Source organism: Triticum urartu, chromosome 3A (assembly GCF_056163025.1).
Source record: "Triticum urartu cultivar PI428250 chromosome 3A, HENAU_Tu73, whole genome shotgun sequence".
NCBI lineage: Eukaryota > Viridiplantae > Streptophyta > Magnoliopsida > Poales > Poaceae > Triticum > Triticum urartu.
In genome coordinates, this window is record NC_141875.1 from 40,928,790 (window position 1) to 40,942,888 (window position 14,099).

The following is a 14,099-nucleotide window of genomic DNA, read 5'->3' on the forward strand; positions in this document are numbered from 1 at the left end:
AGTCTGTTGATTCAATTTGTTGCAAATGCTCGCAATCCTCAATCAGATCTTAGAATTCATCCTTCCATCTCAGACGTCATTTTAAACGTGAGCTGGTTCTCGCCACTCAAATTGTCGTCGATTGTAACCCTATGTCTAATGAACTTATCCATCCTTGATCAGAGCGTCTGCTTCTGATCCTTCGCTTTGTAAATCATAATTCCTTTGCAATTGAGCTCTAAATTACTCTGTTGTTTCTATAATCCAAGGTCTTTGCATTGATTCTTCCCCTGGTTGTGTGCCGATACTCACATCAGATCCTTTATGGACCATCAGAACCTTGTTGGATTTTATGCGACAACATCCTTCATATTCAATCACTTTGGAAGTTTGTTCCCTGATACATAATGCCTTTGGTAAATCCTATTCCTTGATTTGGCCAACCATGCTCTGCTTTTGAGCTAGTGATATTTACTATTGAAGCTTGTGGTATATGTTTCCACGATGCCCCGATGGGTTGAACCTATGCCTTCCATAATATGTGTGAACTCGAAAGTTTTCATGAGTCATACTCTTCTGGTATTTTTCCAGATAAAATTTCAACACTGCAACTTCACCAGATGCGAGAAGTGAATGAAAGGTTATGCATTGAAGAAGTGGGAGTCGACCTTGAACTTTGCGTTCATGCCCATGGACATGATGCAGATCTTATCATGGAAACTCCTCTCAAGATAGTTACCCCCTTGTTATAAGTGCTTGTATATGTGGTTTGATCATTTACAAATGTGGTTCTGACCATATTGTTCCCCTTTGATTCAATTTCCCAGACAAGTTAAAAGCACTTGTCTTCTGTAGAGCAATACCCAATCCAACATCTATTTTGATCTGTAGTCGAGTAATACCCACTGGTATCTCGACATTATCACAGAACTACATAACCTCTTATGAGTTCTTCATCAAGTAATACATCCTCACTGATTCCAATTTTTCACGGGCTCTGAGTTTTTAAACACTCAAAGACACCGATAACTGAATTGAGTCCGCATTACGGTTCAACAACTCTTACTAATATTCTTTACTTACGAGTTTTTACCCGATCATGTCATTCCTAGACTGATCGGCTATATCATTATTGTGCTAAATCTTAACTGTGCTACCTGGTTCTTCTTCCCGGTACACAATTTTTTTTACGCTGAGCTAAGCTTACGTTGATTTCCTTGTCTTATCATTCCACCTCGGACAACAAGCTTGGTTTCGAGTTTGTGTCGTACCCATGGTTCCAATAACCTCTTGCTTCATCATTCCTTTGACTTGATGTCATCGCTGATCGATTACATCTTTAGGTAATCTCTCGACAAATGTGTCGTGATCATTATCAACATTCTGAGCTCTTCCAGAATGTCAATCAAATTCATGATGAGAATTACCATCCTTGCCCCTCGATGATTTGTGTTGTCATCGACTACTTCCTTGCCTTCTTTCCAACACAAACTTGTTCGTGTTGTGGCTGTACCTTGAGTTCCTAGCTATCCATCTTGTCTTATGTCCTACCTTGAAGTAATACCATCTTATATATCAAGAATGTTGTGAGAATTTCACCACCTCTTAAGAATTCTTGGTATGGTGATACTTCTCACCCTCACCATTCTTTCTTGGTACCCGTGTTGTTTCTAACCGGAATACCGACAATTGAACTATGATGTGTGAATTCAAAACTTCTAGCAACCCTATTGCTTTGAATTGAATGGTCGAGTTCCATTCTAATTCTTTTGTTCGTCAAGTCACCATTCTAACATTGATCGTGCAACCCAGCCCATATTTCGGGTGCACCTTTCAACCAATGTTTAATTGTGTATGTCTTTCCTCGAGCATACATCGTTATATCATTTGATATGACTAATGTTATCTCCTTGTTCACATAATTGTGGAAATCCATCCATTTGGAAATCTTGACGAAATGTTGCTAAACCCATCAGCCACCTCCTCATCTCTCCTTGGATTAATGATGAACTCTTGTTTCGGAACTCGCTTCCATAGTTCATTTCCTGAAAATCTTACAATGTCAAGTCGTCAATTGTGTTGCACCTTTTCTTCTCAGGCATCCTGAGTCCGAGTTATCCTGACACCAATCAGGTCTGAATCTCGGTCAGATATGATGGTTGGAACATATTTCCAAGAGTTCTAACGACGGTCTTTGTATGACCCGGTAAGGTGGTGTCATACCTAGCCCACCTGGACGGAGGACCTATTGTTATAGTTCCCTTTTTAGCAAGGTTATCTATTCTTCCATGAGGAAATGGTAAGACTTATTATATAAGTTGTTCCTGATGAATCATTTGTGTACCCAAAGTCTGACCTTTGCTCGAAGACCATGTCGATGCTATCTCGAAGCATGTTTGTGGTACTTCGATTTTCAACAAGAACATTTGAAGCCCAATGCTAAATGTTTCCTGCTCAATTATCCAAACACCGCTGTATGGGTAATGTCATGAAATTTGTCTCCCCTTCCTAAAGAGTTTTCTACATTATATCCTGTCATGGATATCATGCTCTACTTGTCCTTGGGAAGGATATACCTTGAAATAGGTGTTTAAATACATTTTCATTTCCATTGTTCTATTTAAACCTGATAATCGCATTTTCCTTTCCATTGTTTTGTTTAACCTTCTTGAGCTTTATATGATCTAAGCAGTAATAAGTCACTATTTTTGTAAGCACCTCGGTGTACAACTCTGTCAGTAAGAACTTGTTACTATTGTTGATGACATTCCGGTATCCACCGATGGACGAGAACTTTGCCTAATGGTTCGCCTCATTCAACGAGCAGGAAAGCTTCGTTCCTCGCCCTTGGTACCGACGTTGTTGCCAACATAACTGCCAGGCTACCCTCTGACATCCTTACTTACATGATCGTGCAAGACGTCACCACCCTTCCTACTTTTAACCACATGGTGGGCCCATAACCCACAGTTCCACAGGATCGAAACCTGACCCTCCTGTACACCCCCGGTTTCCAAAGTTATTCCTTGCACTTGACTTCTTATGTAACTCACGGGCCACCTGCCAAGTGATCTATTCAGGTATCAGACGCAATACTTATTCTCATTCCTCTGGACCCCTTTCACCTTCTGATTAGGCATCGAACTCTTGCCTATCCGTTTGAAACTTCTCATGGTACCTTCTTACTTTGCTCTCGACAATTTCTTAAGTTTCAACTCGAGAGTTACTTTCCGCCACCTTCCCTAATATTATCCACCAGATAAGCAACCTTTTAGAGGTCTGTCCTTTTGAAGCTACCCCTTACCCTTTTCGTAAGTACGATGAAGATCCCGAAGGAAGGACGACAACTTCATCATGATGACCTAAAATAGAGAATTGAAGACATCAACGAAAGGGATTAACTTCTTCAAGAAGAGCAGCCAAGACCGAGAAGTTCCGTTCGAATTTCGTAACCAGACTTTCCCCATTACTCCCCCTCTTAAATCTCGGGACGAGATTTCTTGTAGTGGAGGAGAATTGTGACGCCCGGATAGTTAAGCTACATTAAACCTCTGCTAATGATGCCATGTCACCTTGATTACCATGGCTAATCTCGCATTAGTTTGAAACCATTCAAATTCAAATTAAAAAGATCAAGCAAACAATAAAAGTTTTCAAATATTAAAACTAAAATGTTCGGGTTGTGCCAATTAATGCCTAGGTATTTATGGTGAAGAAATCGTGCTTTTACAAAGTGTCTGGATACTTTAAAACAAATTAAAATAGTAAAGGAAAGTAATAAATATAAATAAAACAAAACAAAGAAAATAGAAATAAAAGAAAAGGGAAAACGCCCCCCGGGCCACGACCTAACCGGCCACCAGGCCGCCCGGCCGGCCCAGCTGACCCAACCAGCCAGCCAGCCACCCCCACTTTCCATATCCCCTCACCCCGTGACCTAACCCACCGACACCCACTTCCCCCACTCGCCCCCTCGCACGACCCCCTCTCGTTCCCATCCCCCCGATCCAAAACTGGATCGGGCCGAACCACGATGCCGTGCGCCGACGCCGGCGCCCCTCCCCGCCGGCGCCCGTCGCTCTGACTCGCCGGACCACCTCGCCGCTCGCTGAACTCCTCCCCGCCGCGCCACGACGACCACGCCCCTCCGCCCGGTGCTGCCCATAGTCGCCGCCCGCGGACCTTGTTGGAGTTGCCGTGTCGCCGTTGCCTCCTCGTCCTCCTCCCCAAACAGCCTCCCCGAGCCTCGCCGACCCCCTTCACGGCATCGGGGGTGAGCTCCCGCGACCCGCTTCCATGTTTTCCCTCTGTGACCGACGCCGCCCGCACCTACCGTCCCTTCCCCTGTGCCGGTCACGCTCCCCGGCTGTGCGTCGCTACGCCTGGCCACGCCCGCGCCCCGCCACTGCTCACAGAGGCCGCCTCGAGCTCCGCCTAGTGCTGCTGCCACCGCTGCTTCTGCATCGCTGCTAGCTGTCGTCGCCATCCGCCCACGCCCATGGCCACCACTGCTCGGTCGCTTGCTGCCACATCTGCTCGCCTGCCGCGGCTGCGCTGCTGCTTCGCACTACCAGCCTGCTCTACCCCCACCGCGGCGCCCTTCGCGCAGGTCGCCATTGCCTCCCTTCGCCGCTCGCCCGTGCCGCTCAGCCCCGATCCAGCCGCGCCTCGCTACTGGGCGGGCTGCAGTTTCGCCCGTAGCCACGCCCGCTCGCCCAGCGCCCGTTAGCGCCTATTAGGCCCCCTGGGTAAATGACATGTGGGGCCCAGTCCCCAGAACATTTTAAAAAGAAAAGGTAAATAAATAATTAATTAATTGATAATTACAATAATTAATTAATTAAGGAATTAATTAAGTTAATTAATCATATTTAGATTAATCTAATCAGTAATTAACCTGGTCAATTAACTAAACTGATTAAACCTGATTAGTTAGTCTTAGACTATGACAGGTGGGTCCCACTGGACCCACCGGACAGGTTTGACTCTGGTCAGCGGACCATTGACCGCTGACGCCACCTCTACATCATGCTGACGTTACCAAGCACTATTCTGGATAATGTTGGATTAAATAAATTAAATAAATTCTAAAAATGATTTAAAACTTTAGAAAATCATATCTTTTAATCCGTAACTCGGATGGAAAACCTTTGTACATGAAAGTTGCTTAGAACGACGAGACGAATCTAGATACGCAGCCCGTTCGTCCGCCATGCGTCCCTAGCATAGTGAACCTGCAACATTTCACCTCCGGTTCATCTGACCGAAAACGCGAAACACCGGAGATACTTTCCCGGATGTTTTCCCCCTTCGCCACTATCACCTATCCCTGCGTTAGATCACGCCTGGCACCGCGTATTGCCTTGTTATATTTTGTGATGCCTTGTTTGCTCTGTATTCATAGTTTCTTCCCCCCTCTTCTCTCCGGTAGACTACAAGACCGACGTCGCTGCCGGTGCCCCGTCCGACTTTGCTGTTGACGACCCCTCCTTCTTGCCAGAGCAACCAGGCAAGCCGCCCCCCCTGATCACCAGATATCGCCTACTCTACTCTCTACTGCTTGCATTAGAGTAGTGTAACACATTACTGCTTTCAGTTAATCGTATACTGCTGCATAGCCTGTCCTTGCTACTATTGTTGTTACATTTACCTGCTATCCTACTGCTTAGTATAGGATGCTAGTGTTCCATCAATGGCCCTACACTCTTGTCCATCTGCCATGCTATACTACTGGGCCGTGATCACTTCGGGAGGTGATCACGGGCATATACTATATACTTTACACTATTACATTACCGGTGCTACTGTTTGGAGATGGGGGCTGAAGGGGCAGGTGGTTCCATCCCGGTAGAGGTGGGCCTGGGTTCCCGACGGCCCCCGACTGTTACTTTGAGGTGGAGCGACACGGCAGGTTGAGACCACCTAGGAGAGAGGTGGGCCTGGCCCTGGTCGGCGTTCGCAGTTACTACAAGATAACACGTTTAACGAGATCTTGGTATTTGATCTGAGTCTGGCCACTGGCCTATACGCACTGACCATCTACGCGGGGACAGTTATGGGCACTCGACGTCGTGGTATAAGCTGAAGCCTTCGTGACGTCAGCGACTGAGCGGCGCGCGCCGGGTTGGACCGCGTAACGCAACTTCCTTTGTAATGGAGGTTGCTAGGTCTGCTCTCCGGCCGCGTACGGAACATGTAGGTGTGCAGTGGGCGATGGGATGAGACCCCTACGCCATAGGATTTAGACCGGCGTGCTGACCTCTCTGTTGCGCCTAGGTAGGGCTGCGACGTGTTGATCTTCCGAGGCCGGGGATTGTCGTGGTAACGATTCCGACAATAAAAGAGGGGTAGGATAAAGGAGCATGATCTATCGAGATGCATATGGGTGACACGGTGGTTTTAGCGAGTTCGGGCCTCTCGCGGTGGAGATAACAACCCTACGTCTCGTGCTCCGGAGAGGCTTTGTTTTATCTTAGTATGTATCCGGAGATTACAATGAGAGGGGAACAGATCCCCGTAGTCCTGAGACTAATGGTGAAAAAGGGAGAGAGATGCCAGAAAAGAGCCCCCTAGTCTAGTGGTGGGGGTGGCTTATATAGAGTGCGCCACCCTCTCACCCCTTATGTTACACGGTGGAGCATCAATGCCATAATGCCTGCCCAATAGCTACAAACCGTCATGCTGACTATTGGTCTTTGCATATCCGAGTGAGTTACACGGTCGAGTGGAATGAGCTCGTCGAGTGAAGTGTCGTGCTCCGAGTGGTTGTCGCCGTCCGAGTGATTTTAAGTTGTGGTACATCTGGACGGTGATCTGGCCCAGGGGCCCAGTACAGAGTATACAGTGTCAATGGGTAGGGCCTTTAGGTCAGGCCAGTTACCCTACCCCCAATACATGTCCTCGTAATTAGCCCCCGATTTGGTCGAGGTTGAGCGGGTCGAGTCGAGGTGAATTCCCAGATGAGTCGAGTGTTATGGAGGCACTTATGAACTCCCTCTGGTCACCCGGCGATCTTATCTCCGCATGTTGCCTTGACGGATTCCAGACTGTATGGTGTCCGAGTGAAATGAGCTCAAACGGGTCCGCAGAGGAGCGTTAAACTCACCTTATAGCAATTTTTTTTGGAGTGATTTGGAGCTGGTCCTGCATTGAGTAACTGATTACTCGGAATTTCTTCATGCCTGGAACATGTATTTTTTTGTTGTTTGGCCGTCACTCGGACCGGGCGGACCGTTCCGAGTGGATACCATTCCAGTGGGGGCACGCTGAGTGCACCCATAGGGTGTAGTCCCCGAGACTGCCGTCGACTGCGGGTAGTCGGCGGGAGTCTTAGAGCCTGTCCTTTTTGTTGTTGTTCATCACTCGGACTGGTCAGGCCTTACCGAGTGGAGATTACTCCAGTGGGGGCACGCTGAGTGCACCCACTTGGTGTAGTCCCCGAGACCGCCGTTGACTGCGGGCAGTCGGCGGGGGTTTGAGAGAACTAAAAATCTTCTTAGCTGGTACTAATCGAACTTGTTCTTTTCTAACTTGGAGGTCGAGTAATTCTGGAGCTGGTTTTGCATCGAGCAAAGTGTTTCTTTCCGAGTTCTCTTCCAGTGGGGGCACGCTGAGTGCACCCACTGGGTGTAGTCTCCGAGCCTCTGTCGGACTAGATGAGCCTGGCAAAGGGTTTAAGTGTCCTGGTAAACCTCCACGCAGTCGACATGGTAAATATCTTTTTAGTCTGAAATTGAGTCAATCGGATGCATCTTCAGGCGCTTGACATGGTAAGTAAGCTCAGCCTGGAGCTGAGTCAGTCGGATTGATCTTCGTGCACTCGGTATGGAATAAATTCAGCTTGGAACTCGGTCAAGCAGCTGAATCTTCGTGCTCTCAACACGGTGAATGAAATCGGCTTTGAAACTGACGACTGTAGAAAAAAGCTGGACACTCCAGGGAGTAATCATTCCAGTAGTACTTCTTATATTGACCGTTAAATTTTGCGTGAAAGGGGTATTTGTCCGAGTGGACGTGCTTCCCAACTGATCGGGGTATGTTGACTGCAAGGAAAAACTTGGTGGCACTCGTATGTCTCCCGGAGGAGATAGACTAGTGGTCTGACATGGACGTGCCATGAAACCTGAGTGGCGAGGCTAGTGTGTGGGACTGACTCTCTGGAGAGATTCCACTCATTATCCCGGGGGAACACCAGCACATGCCATCTCTGAGTCCAAGTTTGTGAAACTGACGCCTTGGGGCCTAGGATAAGGGCCAAGTGTATCCGTAGAGGAGCGTCATTTTCACCCTTTGCAGTCTGAAGTTGACTTCAAGAAATGATTTGGGCGATCGTCCGAGTGGACAGTACTACCATTATAGATTTTCGGCGGAACAAGCATTTATGGTCAGAAAGATATTCCTGATGCGATCAATGGGTTGATCAAATGGGCATAACCCCTGAGGGCAACATGGTCAACGGCTGTGTGCAGCCCCCGAGTGATGCTCGTAAGAGGTAAGCTTGCTACAGAGTGTGATATGAGGTTGATCATATGAGTAACTTAGTCGTTCCTGTGCAGGGGGTGTAAATGACTTAGCTATAAAACAACTTAGCTGTCTGAAGGAGCGCGAGTGGCCGAGTAGTGAAGATGTGTTCAACCGAGTGGTGACGCATGGGGCAGTCGAGATGGCGAGGATGTGACCAACTGATAGGCGACGTGCGAGACGGCCGAGTGGTGATGAGGTGACCAACCGAGAGGTGACGCACGAAGCGGCCGAGTGGTGATGAGGTGATCAACCGAGAGGTGACGCGCGGAGCGGCCGAGTGGTGACGAGGTGACCAATCGATACGCGACGCGCGGGGCGTCCGAGTGATAATGAGGTGACCAACCGAGAGGCGACGCGCGAGGTGGCCGAGGGGCGATGATGTGTACAACCGAGTGATGACGCGCGGGGCAGTCGAGTGGTGAAGACGTGCATAACCGAGTGACGACGCGCGGAGCGGTTGAGTCGTGATGTGTGAGGTGGTCGATGATGAAGACGTGCACAACTGAGTGACAACGCGCGGAGCGGCTGAGTCATGATGTGCGAGGTGGTCGAATGATGAAGACGTGCACAACTGAGTGGCAACACGCGGGGCGGCCGAGTGGTGATGAGATGATCAACCGATGGCGACGCGCGAGGCGGTCGAGTGGTGATGAGGTGACCAACCGAGTAGCGACGCGCGGGGCGGCCGAGTGGTGATGAGGTGACCAATCGATATGCGACGCGCGGGGCGGCCGAGTGATAATGAGGTGACCAACCGAGTGGTGACACGCGAGGTGGCCGAGGGGCGATGATGTGTACAACCGAGTGACGACGCGCGGGGCGGTCGAGTGGTGAAGACGTGCACAACCGAGTGACGACGCACGGAGCGGTCGAGTCGTGATGTGTGAGGTGGTCGAATGATGAAGACGTGCACAACTGAGTGGCGACGCACGGAGCGGTCGAGTCATGATGTGCGAGGTGGTCGAATGATGAAGACGTGCACAACTGAGTGGCAACGCGCGGGGCGGCCGAGTGGTGAAGACGTGCACAACCGAGTGGCAACGCGCGGGGTGGCCGAGTGGTGAAGACGTGCACAACCGAGTGGCGACGCGCGGGGCGGTCGAGTGAGGATGCGCGAGGTGGCCGAGTGAAGGACTAAGTGTCCAGCCAAGTGGCTGAAATGGTCTTCAAAGGACTTGGTCGGATGCTTTCGAAGCTAATGTAGCGATGAGGTCGGCGTAGTGCGGTTGCGACACAACAAAACCAGCGTGACAACTGAGTCTGAGTAGGAATGAAGATGGTGTGCAAAGCGTCTGGGTGGTTATAAAACTTGTCAAAGTGGCGGATCAAATGTACTTGTTGAAGTGAAGGATCTGACTGGTGATGAAGTACTCGACTACTCAGGAGAGTGTCATTCCAAATGAGATGCAGCCCCCGAGTGCGGCGTAGCCCCCAAGCGTACTACTGGCTTCAACAAACGGACATGTCGGAATACGAGAAATATAGTTTTGAATGGATGATTTGCAATTCATTGAGTCGGACTCGGGTAAAGATGAGGAGAAGCTTCCGAGTGATGCTCGAAAGAGGCAAACTGGCAAAAGAGTGAAGTGTGTGAAGTTTAATTATAAAAGGGACTTATCTGTCTCATGCCTGACGAGGTCTATATCATTGATACGATGAAGAGGATTCCATAGAGGGGTTGGTCGGATGTGTTTGAAGTCAACAGAGCGACAATGTCAGTGTTGTGGTGTGCTAGAACCGGTACGGTGACCGAGTCCGGGCAGCGATGAAGTTGGCGTATAGGGTCGTCGAGTGATCGCGTAACTTGTGTAAAAAATGGAACAAGCCAACGAAATAATTTCTCAAGGAAATTTGATGTGTTGAAATGATTTGTGTGAATAACACACATAGACACCCGTTGGGAGTGCAAGGGACTTGCTGGTTAATCAGCAAGAGTCTGAAAGAGCGAAGGATCCATTCAAACTTGTCAAAGTGCTGGCTCAAATAAAACGGAAGTGTAGTGTTTCGACTGAGTTGCAGCCCCGGAGGACCGATGCAAACTCGAAATGAAGAACACATGGTGTTCGTGAATGATGTATGCGAAAGAATGGAAGTTGGACTCGGGTGAAAATAAGCAGCCGAGCATAGAGGTACACTTGGTGGTGTAGCTTCCGAGTGAATGTGATGTATGAATTACGGGACACTCGGGAAGACGGAAATAACAGAATGTAAAATGACTTAGCTGTCTGAAGGCGCACGAGTGGCCGAGTGGTGACGAGGCGATGGTGACAGTCGACCTTCGTCTCGGTGTCCTTGCGGATAGGGATGGAGCACACATTATACTTGTGATGCAGCTCCTTGAGTTAGAGGTTTGCTCTTGTCTCAGTCGGATTTTGGCTACTTAGGCGAGTCCTTGGACTGCAGCTAAGCCTCTGAGTGGGAGGCTTGCTCTCCACTCGGTAGGATTTCAAACACTTTGGCGAGTACTGGACTGCAGCTAAGCCCCCGAGTTGGAGGTTTTCTCTCCACTCGGTAGGATTTTTTTTCAGACTTAGGCGAGTACTGGACTGCAGCTAAGCCCCCGAGTGGGAGGTTTGCTCTCCACTCGGTAGGATTTTTTTTCAAACTTAGGCCAGTACTGGACAGCAGCTAAGCCCCCGAGTGGGAGGTTTGCTCTCCACTCGGTAGGATTTTTTCAAACATAGGCGAGTACTGGACTGCAGCTAAGCCCCCGAGTGGGAGGTTTGCTCTCCACTCGGTAGGATTTTTTCAAACTTAGCCGAGTACTGGACTGCAGCTAAGCCCCCGAGTGGGAGGTTTGCTCTCCACTTGGTAGGATTTTTTTTCAAACTTAGGCGAGTACTGGACTGCAGCTAAGCCCCCGGGTGGGAGGTTTGCTCTCCACTCGGTAGGATTTTTTTTCAAACTTAGGCGAGTACTGGACTGCAGCTAAGCCCCCCGAGTGGGAGGTTTGCTCTCCACTCGGTAGGATTTTTTTCAAACTTAGGCGAGTACTGGACTACAGCTAAGCCCCCGAGTGGGAGGTTTGCTCTTCACTCGGTAGGATTTTTTCAAACTTAGGCGAGTACTGGACTGCAGCTAAGCCCTCGAGTGGGAGGTTTGCTCTCCACTCCGTAGGATTTTTTCAAACTTAGGTGAGTACTGGACTGCAGCTAAGCCCCCGAGTGGGAGGTTTGCTCTCCACTCGGTAGGATTTTTTGAACTTAGGTGAAAAAGATTCGCAGCTAAGTCACCCATTGGGGGATGCCGAGTGGTGATGAGGTGACCAACCGAGTGGCAACGCGTGGGGCGGCCGAGTGGTGATGAGGTGACCAACCGATGGCGACGCGCGGGGCGGCCGAATGGTTATGAGGTGACCAACCGATGGCGACGCGCGTGGCGGCCGAATGGTTATGAGGTGACCAACCGAGTGGCGACGCGCGGAGCGGCCGAGTGGTGATGAGGTGACCAACCGAGTGGCGACGCGCGGGGCGGCCGAATGGTGATGATGTGACCAACCGAGTGGCGACGCGCGGAGCGGCCGAGTGGTGATGGGGTAACCAACCGAGTGGCGACGCACGGGGCGGCCGAGTGGTGATGAGATGATCATCCGATGACGACGCGCGGGGCGGCCGAGTGGTGATGAGGTGACCAACCGATGGCAACGCACAGGGCGGCCGAGTGGTTATGAGGTGACCAACCGAGTGGCGACGCGCTGGGCGGCCGAGTGGTGATGAGGTGGCCAACCGATGGCGATGCGCGGGGCGGCCGAATGGTTATGAGGTGACCAACCGATGGCGATGCGCGGGGCGGCCGAATGGTTATGAGGTGACCAACCGAGTGGCGACGCGCGGAGCGGCCGAGTGGTGATGGGGGTGACCAACCGAGTGGCGACGTGCGGGGTGGCTGAATGGTTATGAGGTGACCAACCGAGTGGCGACGCGCGGAGCGGCCGAGTGGTGATGACGTAACCAACCGAGTGGCAACGCACGGGGCGGCCGAGTGGTGATGAGGTGACCATCCGATGACGATGCGCGGGGCGCCCGAGTGGTGATGAGCTGACCAACCGATGGCAACGCACGGGGCGGCCGAGTGGTTATGAGGTGACCAACCGAGTGGTGACGCGCGGGGCGGCCAAGTGGTGATGAGGTGATCAACCGATGGCGACGCACGGGGCGGCCGAATGGTTATGAGGTGACCAACCGATGGCGACGTGCGGGGCGGCCGGATGGTTATGAGGTGACCAACCGAGTGGCGACGCGCGGAGCGGCCGAGTGGTAATGGGGTGACCAACCGAGTGGCGACGCGCGGGGCGGCCGAATGGTTATGAGGTGACCAACCGAGTGGCGATGCGTAGAGCGACCGACTGGTGATGAGGTGACCAACCGACGGTGGCTGAGTGGCGACAGGCGGGGCGTCCGAGTGAAGTAGACGTGTCCGGCGGAGTGGCGATGAGCGGGCGTCCGAGCGAAGTAGACGCGTTCCGCGGAGTGGCGACGTGTGGGCGTCCGAGTGAAATAGACGCGTTCCGCGAAGTGATGAGGCGCGGGGCGTCCGAGTGAAGTAGACGCGTCCCGCGGAGTGGCGTCCCGCCGAGTGGTTGTCGCCGTCCGAGTGATTTTAAGTTGTGGTACATCTGGACGGCGATCTGGCCCAGGGCCCAGTACAGAGTATATGGTGTCCATGGGTAGGGCCTTTAGGTCAGGCCTGTTACCCTACCCCCAATACATGTCCTCGTCAGGCATGACCCAGAAAAGTGTGTCCGGACAAAGGGGATCGAGCGTGTTGGGAAATATGGTGCACCCCTGCAGGGAAGTTGATCTATTCGAATAGCCGTGTCCCTCGGTAAAAGGACGACCCGGAGTTGTACCTTGACCTTATGACAACTATAACCGGATACTTAATAAAACACACCCTTCCAAGTGCCAGATACAACCGGTGATCGCTCTCTCACAGGGCGATGAAGGGAGGATCATCGGTTAGGATTATGCTATGCGATGATACTGGGTGAACTTACCCATCTACTCTCTTCTTCTGCTGCAAGATGGAGGTTAGCAGAAGCGTAGTCTTCGATAGGACTAGCTATCCCCCTCTTATTCCGGCATTCTGCAGTTCAGTCCACATATGGTAGCCTTTTCCATTTGATACCAATGCATACATATGTAGTGTAGCTCCTTACTTGCGAGTACTTTGGATGAGTACTCACGATTGCTTTACTCCCCCCTTTTCCCCCTTCCTATACCCGATTGCTGCGACCAGACGTTGGAGCCCAAGAGCCAGACGCCACCGTCGACGACGACTACTACTACACTAGAGGTGCCTACTACTACGTGCAGCCTGCTGATGACGACCAGGAGTAACTTAGGAGGATCCTAGGCAGGAGGCCTGCGCCTCTTTCGATCTGTATCCCAGTTTGTGCTAGCCTTCTTAAGGCAAACTTGTTTAACTTATGTCTGTACTTAGATATTGTTGCTTCCGCTGACTCGTCTATGATTGAGCTCTTGTATTCGAGCCTTCGAGGCCCCTGGCTTGTAATATGATGCTTGTATGACTTATTTTATTTGTAGAGTTGTGTTGTGATATCTTCCCGTGAGTCCCTGATCTTGATCGTACACTTT